Source organism: Schistocerca gregaria, chromosome 4 (assembly GCF_023897955.1).
Source record: "Schistocerca gregaria isolate iqSchGreg1 chromosome 4, iqSchGreg1.2, whole genome shotgun sequence".
In the NCBI taxonomy this organism is placed as follows: domain Eukaryota; kingdom Metazoa; phylum Arthropoda; class Insecta; order Orthoptera; family Acrididae; genus Schistocerca; species Schistocerca gregaria.
This window is the reverse complement of record NC_064923.1, coordinates 422,083,505-422,092,265: the sequence shown is the minus strand read 5'-3', so window position 1 is coordinate 422,092,265 and position 8,761 is coordinate 422,083,505. Positions and strand designations below refer to the sequence as shown.

The 8,761-nt window shown below is 43.5% G+C and overlaps 1 non-coding gene across 1 annotated transcript; it reads left to right on the top strand.

Annotated features, from left to right (window-relative positions):
• Nucleotides 1–8,351: 8,351 nt before the first annotated feature.
• Nucleotides 8,352–8,426, top strand: Trnas-cga (transfer RNA serine (anticodon CGA)). Its single transcript has one exon. It is a non-coding gene; the product is annotated as a tRNA-Ser (tRNA).
• The last annotated feature ends 335 nt before the right edge of the window (nucleotides 8,427–8,761 follow it).

Sequence of the window (8,761 nt, the reverse complement as noted above, 5' to 3'; positions counted from 1 at the left end):
CTTCTGTCCATTCTCACACGTAGTGAAACACATAAAGACAATAAGAGGCACGACAGAAAACCGATAGGTTGGGGAAAGGTAAAAGATAACACAAAAACCAGCCACACATTGTCGCAGATAGTAAAATATTAAAATTAATGATTGAAAATCACGTTGCTTCCATCACACTGCGTAAAGGGGCTCACACATAAATTATTTAGTTTTGGAGCACAAAGGCTCTTTTGATAATAATTTTCCACTCCAGTTTGTTGTTTACTTCCTTTGAAAACGATTAGAACATAATATGCTTACGACCGCATTTCATTTCATTGACGATGACTACCTGCCTGAAGATGAAGCAATAAGTGGGTTCGATATCTATTGTAGATGAAGTAAAAAAAGTAACAAAGTTGAGTAGAAAATTCGCACGAAATTGCCTGTGTGCATCAAAGATACATTAACGACTGGGACATTGTTTTTATAACCCTTTCGCACACGTTTTCTATTTTTACACACATTAAAACCTTTCGTCATCTTTATGACATAGCTGTTTCTAAGTTTCACATACCCGCCTTTAACAAATTGTTGGATTTGTTGTGGACGTTTCGTTCACAAATCGTAATTATTAACTAAAAAGCATACAAGAATGAACCTAACTTACCAAGAAAGCATGGATTCGTGGCACTTTAATTTCCAGTTAGCTTGGTGTGGTACTAATACACTGATACCGACAGGGTCTCGCTGTTTAGTTATCGTAAGTTACTTTGTTGGTATGTCACCCCTGTGGCTTTCGGATAGATCTGCTCCTTTTGAAAAGAGACAGCTGTCGGGAGCTTCGTATTGACATCTACATGTCAGGGATCGATACTGCATCGACATGAACAAATGAAGTTGACACTGTCTCGATGGCTCTGGTTCCGTCAGGAACCCGTTGTGCTCCCAACATGTTGGTAAGGCTAAAAGCTGGTTGTTAATCGGTATTGAACTCTGAAAGAATTACATAAAAAACGCGACGAAACTGGAAAACTTACCGTGTCACTCACATCATTTCGAAGTTTGCAGTTTCTTATTTGAATGGTTTTATTGAGCACTGGAATATTACGTATCGGATCTGTCTGCTCCCCAAGTACAAGGTACTATAGACAAATGAAAGTGCTTCGCAATAAAAATGTTTTTAAATATCTCGTTTAATATCTTATCCCCTTTGTTACTATTTTAAACTTCCTATATTTTTACTATGGTTTTCTTGTGTTTTCTGACTAAATATTGTGATCTTCTTTATTAATCCTACTTTTCCATTCTTCACTTGACGAAATCGAGATTTACCACACTTGTGCACCGATACTGCCATGAATTCAGTGCCCTGTTAGACGACGTGCTAATTTCATCACACAGTAGGTGGAAAGTTTCTCTCAAGATCAATATTCGAGCTGCCCTCTTGTAGCTCTCTGTTACAGAACTCCAAGAAGGTTCAGCCCCCAAATGTAGCCCCCTATTCTGCTACGCCTTACCTGTGGTACAGAGAGGGTTGCCGGAACATCTAAGTGGCCAGCCATTACAGGAGCTGGCTGCAGAATCTGAGCCAGCCGGTGTGGCCGTGCGGTTCTAGCCGCTTCAGTCTGGAACAGCGTGACCGCTGCAATCGCAGGTTCGAATCCTGCCTCGGGCATGGATGTGTGTGACGTCCTTAGGTTAGATAGGTTTAAGTAGTTCTAAGATCTAGAGGACTGATGACCACAGATGTTAAGTCCCATAGTGCTCAGAGCTATTTGAACCGTTTGTGCAACATCTGAACAAAGTGAGCAACCATTAGTGGAGTTTTTCTATGCACGTTAGAAAAAGATGTATGCTGGATCCCCATCACGCTCATGCTCAGTCGCGAGTCGCTTCATTTGCACCGTTGTGGATGTGGTGAATGGCACATTATCATGTCATTTTGTGCCAACTGGCTATTAACCTAGTTAATGAGGTCTGTGCAAGCCGCACTTGCGTGCAAAATCAGGTGACACCAGCTCATCGTTTTTCTCCATGCCATGCAATTCGGTGTGGGAGCGAACGGATTTCCCTAGACCATTTAAAGGACGCTTTTCAGATTTTCTGTATGTGGTAGACGGAACCTCAATGACTTACACATTATTGCGCATGACTTGGTTATCGTTTTCGTGTTCCAGGACGCGCTCTGTACACTCAGTCTGACAATGGGTCCCACTTAATCTTGCCTGGGTTCCAGAGCTTCTGTCAAATAAATGATGTCGAGAAGATGACCGCACTCTCTTTTCGTCCTGCGTCTATTTCCGAGGTGGAACAATCGACAGTCGATAGGAAGTTTAAGACACAAATGACGAAAGTAATTAGGACATCATTTTGTGAGGAAACCCTAACGACCTTCCCACAGTCTGGCACAGACCCTAAACATTATTCGACCTCTAAGCTCGGCCTCATTAGCCAGCACTCCATACTCGAAACAGTATTCAGTGGATTCCCAGGATTCGGCTCGCGTCTCCAGCCAGCCACTTAGGACGCTCCAGCTGTATGACGTCGCGACATGCCAGCCATGATTGATGCACCATCAAAATAAGCCGTGGCCGCGGCAGTTATAACAACCTGCAGTCCCACATCAGCACCGCACGTTCCCCACTAGTCCCTCATTCACCTAGGCGCCAGCCGCAATTCTATAATTTACAATACTGCTATCGGTCAAAGGAGTCATTGATACAGATGGTAACTAAACCATTCCCTAAACTCCTCTGACAACTGCCGCATCCCATGTGGTCCTTCAGTTTCCACGAGTTTCGCTGCCACTCTAAAATTTAAAACTGACACGCCACCAGATGCCACTGACTCATATGTCACTGGAGACACGGAGGGGATCCTGTCACACAGCTCTTCTCTTCTTCCCTGGTCACATCGCCATCTTGGTCGTGTCGTTTTCAGCGCTACACGACTGTTAATAGGGGGAAGAGGGGGGGGGGGGGAAGAAGAGGAGTTAAGTATCTCCTGTTATCGATTTTGACGCCACTGTCATTGAGCATAAGAAATATGGTAGCAAGCGATAATGCTTCCAGATCGTCCCGTGGGTGGCGTTATAAAGCAGTGATGTGGTTCTGATTATCAATAAACAACTGTGTGTAGCTACAGGGCCACACAGCCATCAGTCTCTTACTATTCGTGTATGAAACTTGTGATGAAGCACATATCGATGCCAGTATTACAAGTGCCAGGATTTACAATATCCCGTTGTAAGAAAGTACATACCATCTGCTTTGGCCATTGTCGACAAGCTTCAGACCACTGCCCTAAACTGCGGCAGTGATGGGAACTTTAGTGAAAGCTATATCAGCTCCTGTGCCCGTCGGATTTCTCTAAAATTACTGATGTCGCTGAGTCTTCCGATGCTCGTCATATGACTGCTTTGTCCTCACCCAGAAATGAATGGCGGGCAATGTTGTGTTCACACACACTGATTAGAGATTGTCTTTTTAACGCTTACCAGGAGATATAAGATGCTATTCACTGAGCCAGAACGAACAGTGTCGACTGTTGCGCCTGTAGTAGATTATCCTGAAAAATATAGACACGCACACTCGATTGGTGTGTTGGTAACTGGGAGCTGCACTACTAGGCAGGTACTTGACCTCCATTAGCGAAGTAGATAGCAAGACGGGAAGGAAGGCTAGTGTGCACTCAGTATGCTTGTCAGGGGTACTGTCCGAGATTTGCAAGAGACTGCGCTGGCTTATGTTCAGCACGATGAAACCATTTTCAATTCGTTAGATGCGTAACGGAAGCGTTGAAGACAGCTAGACTCGTACTCACGGCTAAGGCACTGCTTTCTATTTACAGTATCGTGTCCAGAAAGAATCGTGATCCTTGATTTAGAGCCGAGTGGAGAACTTCAACCAGACGCTCAGACGATTTCACGACGACCACGTAGATGGATTTCTTTCTCCACTAATGATTTGGGAGTTGTAGGAACTCCTAAACAGTTCCAGGACTACACACGAGAAGCAGTTATTCGAGTTACGGAATGCTTATAATATGCAGAGTACCTCGTCGGCAGGCTCAACGATGAACTGAGTGCTGCAATCGTAGAAAGAAACAGATCAGGCACGTTACTCACTCAGAATAGTCATCCGCTCACATTAGAAAAAAAAAAAATATTAACTGCTGGAGCGTCCCTGGTAAGGTCCCAAAATTAGACTTATTAAAATTAATAGTGAAGACAGCTAACGAGAAACAGAAAACTACTGGAAGTCAGTTACAGTTGCATCTGTATTAAGAATCCCAGAGTTAGTTTCGCTTAAAAAACGGACTAATTTCCACTTAGTATCAGGAATAGAAGCTGGCTCAAATCAGAACCCGTAATCGGATGCTTCTGTAGTCTACCTGTCTCAGGTTCAAAATGGTTCAAATGGCTCTGAGCACGATGGGACTTAACTGCTGAGGTCATCAGTCCCCTATAACTTAGAACTACTTAAACCTAACTAACCTAAGGACATCACAAACATCCAGGCCCGAGGCAGGATTCGAACCTGCGACCGTAGCGGTCGCGCGGTTCGAGACTGAAGCTTCTAGAACCGCTCGGCCACACCGGTCGTCTTGCCTCAGGAGCTGCTCTGGCAGAAAGTTCCAGAGAAGGGCTTCCCGTGGGTAAATTTCCTGATCGTGTTATTGTGAAAGGTAGAGATTTCAATTTGTCAGCTACACAACGGAAGAAAATTGTTTAAAATCGGCGTCGGAGACAAGGGTTCGTTGAAAATTGTTCTGAACGTCTTTTCTAAAAATTTCTTCGAGCAGTTAGAAACCGACATGTGAATGCAACATCTCAGATGTTCTAATAATTATGAGAGCTTAAGTTTTCGAATGAATTAACTTAGAGAATGGAATCATTGGGCATGAAGCCTGTTATAACATCAGTGACAAATGTTATGAAAGGTAGGGAAGAGTTTTTCCTAAGAAAATATGACATTAAGAGCTTTGTCGATCACATGAGTAGTGAACCATCAGACATTCACCTCATGCAACGGAGACATCGAGTAACAGTGGGTAAAGCTATTGTACAATACGCCTTACACATCTACGTTCCGAACAAAACTGCGAGGAATGGAAAAGATCTTTCTAAGTTCAATAGACTATTAGAAAGTTGCTTGAAATCAGAGGGCCTCGCTATACGAATGGAAGGCTTATTGATAAATGTAAGTCACTACAAGCGCTAGGAGAACAGCACGAGAAGTGCTCAGTGATTTCGAAAGTAAAATGTTGGCGACCGACCTGACGAAAAACAGTAAAACGTTTTGGTCTCATGTAAAGTCAGTGAACGTATCAAAATCATATTATCAGTCGCGTACTCACAATTCTGAAACCGTAATAGATGATATGGATGCGTCAGTACTAAATTAGGATATCAGATATTGTTTCAGTCTTTCAGTCATTGCACAGAGCCCGAAATAGCAGATATTGACATAAATGATATCGAAATAGTGAATCAACTAAAATCGTTCGATGAAGGATAGGTCCTGAGGAATTACAGAATATTCCATAAATCCTAATACAGACGTCTAGGAGTAATAGAGAGGACATTCTAGAGAAATGATGAAACCATTCATTGCATTATATGTAGTCGCAAATAGGTACGATCTCTCCACTCTATGTCCACTCAGTCGAACACTATAACATTTCATGGCTTATTAGTTATTGAAAATACCAATTATCAGAGAACTTAATTTTGCTCTCTTTTGAGTGGTATTTGATCTAGGTCGATGACAATATCTTAGTGTAACCAGGTTTGGATGACAAGTTGGTGGACTATATCAGTCACCAACAATAATTAAAGTCCACCCAATAGAAAAGTGGCCACCAGCTATTGCCTGTCTCGGATTTTAGGTGGTTAGTGGTTTCCTTTGAATATGGCCTAATAGGGTTGCGCCTCTAGACAACAACGTTGTCTGTTAGCGACGTGTCTAATGGAGTTTGTAGAACGCTAATGCGTTTGATTTGAGGCAGGGATGTGATGGGATAGCTATCCGTAATTCGCCCAAAGTTGTAGATCAACCCCTAATTCTTGAGTTTCCTTTTGTTTGAAAGATAGCACGAATTTTAATGTTACTTCTGGGCCTTGGGTGTTTAACGTGACAGACGATCTGTTCCTACTGAATGTCTGCATGTTGCAGAGAAGTTAAGACCTTCGTTCTCTGATAGAGAGGGCGTCAGAGTAGAGCTCCAGTTTTCAGGCGTGTTTATTCCGGTTACATAATTTAACATTTAGGAACATTATGAGACAGAACCCATATGTATAAACAAAGAAAAGCCAAGAAGAATCGCTATTAGATTCACAAAGACAAAATAGACTGTTTAACGAAACAATTATTACTACCTACATAACAAGTATTGGTTCAGGTTGGAGCATAATGCAGCAGCAACTGTGTATTTTAGATTCGTCAAGTCCTTGGTAGGTTTGAGGATGCTTTCAACGCCAGGTACCTTCGTACAAGTCACGCAATTACTGTAAATTACGGGCCGGTGGTTTCTGGGCGCGGATTTGGCGCCGGATAGCGTCACAAACGCGTTCCGTCGATTTAAAATCATGCGACTTTGGTGAACATGTCATCAAAAACTATAGCACGACTCTGACCTTGTAACGCAGAAACTTATCCTGCTGGGTCATGCCGTCGCCATTGGTTCAAATAGCTCTAAGCACTATGGGACTTCACAGCTGAGGTCCTCAGTCCCCTAGAGTTAGAACTACTTAAACCTAACAAACCTAGGGACACCACACACATCCATGCCCGAGGCAGGATTCGAACCTGCGTCCGTAGCAGCAGCGCGGTTCCGAACGGAAGCGCCTAGAACCGCTCGGCCACAGAGACCGTCCCGGCGCCATTGGGAAAGATATCAAGCATGAACGGTTGCAGGTGGTCCACAATAATGTCATGATGCCTTCAATTACTACCAAAACAGTCACGGAAGCCTATTTGAATGCCCTCCATAGCATAATACTGCTCCTACCAGCCTACATCCGCGGCGCGCTGTATGCTTTGTGCACCCGTTCGCTTGGCTGGCGTCTATCTGGACACGACGGGCGACTTAACGTAACAAGAAACATGATTCATCAGACCAGGTGACACGTTTCCATTGAGCCACGATCCAATGTTGGTATCTCGTGCTCACTGCAGCCGAATGTAACCATGTCGTTGGTTTAACGTGGGAAAACATAGTGGTCGTCCGCTGTGGAGACAGCTGTTCAACAGTGTGCGCTGAACGATGTGCTCCGAAAGATGTTTGTCTTCGAAAGCACTGTACCCTGTCGTAAGATCTGCCACAGATCGCCGCCTATCCTGATTTACAATGTGAGAAAGCCGGCGACCTCCATCTTCTCTGAGGATTTCACCGTCGTGCAACCACTTGTCACAGATTCTCACGATAGTAGTACGGAGAAAGCCGATCACTTTCGCCATTATTGAGATGTTCGTTCTCAAGCGTCGGGTCTAACGATCTGTCCTTTGCAAAACTTGCTTATGTCATTGGATATCCCATTATGAGACCTGGAATGATATCCCAGTCACCTCAGCTCCGTATGCGCACATTCCTTACTACGTCACGCGCCCACAACACCATCAAGTGAAATTCAATTTCGCGTTGGGCAGTGGTCAAGATGTCTTCGCTCGTCAGTATATTTCACTCGTTTCGCTAATTGCAGACTCGCCCTTTACCTTATGCATAGCGTTTCAACGACCTTCCAGGAACAACTTTTTCACGTTCCCCGATTTAATACTCTTTTTGGACACATTTTGTTAGGATGATTTTCTGGTTACAAATCAACTATTCTCTTCACTTTCTTGCTGCATTTTCGTAAAGAAACAGATTAACTCATCTCTCTTAGTCCGTGATACATTTTTCTTCAAAGTAACTAGAATTCCAAATACGAACACAAAATAGGAATCTAAATTTACTGTGTGCCGCCTTTATACTGGTACGGTGGGGGTGCCACACTTTCTTTTTCTTCTTACCAGACGTGACGTATTCTCTTATTTAGGTATGAAATCACGAACTTTGGCAGAGTAGAGTGCGGAATAGTTGAAAATATAATAATATTCCTACGAAGAGAACTTTCGTGAAGTAAAGTGAAGTAAACGAAAATACGACCAAAGGAAAAGCATATTTGATCTGATGATGCTTTCCCGGCGTACTTCTAATTTGTAGAATTCTATGGTGACAGGCCTGATAACGTCGTATTAACTGCACGACATTGCGGCAAACAGATTAATTACCACGGGACCTAGTTCTGCAAGGTTCGCAGGAGAGCTTCTGTAAAGTTTGGAAGGTAGGAGACGGATAATTGCAGAAGTACAGCTGTGAGTACCGGGCCTGAGTAGTGCTTCGGTAGCTCAGTTGGTAGAGCACTTGTCCGCGAAAGGCAAAGGTCCCGAGTTCGAGTCTCGGTCGGGCAGACAGTTTTAATCTGCCAGGAAGTTTCATATCAGCGCACACTCCGCTGCAGAGTGAAAATCTCATTCTAGATTAATTACCAGTTTCTGGTGGTCACTGATGACTGCTGCTCCACTGTTGACGAAGTCCTATATGGGATGTAATGGGTATAAGCGCAGATTTTTAATTGGTGACTGAGGACGGTGAGTATTTACTCCATTTGCAGACTAATAATTATAGTCGTTAGGATCAGTGTCTTCTTATATTGGTTTTTATCTCAAGGTACATGAGGCAAGAGCAACCCATTAATGGTTATTTTTCCACCCTGCAGCACGTCAGATGCGGAAGTGTGGACGCA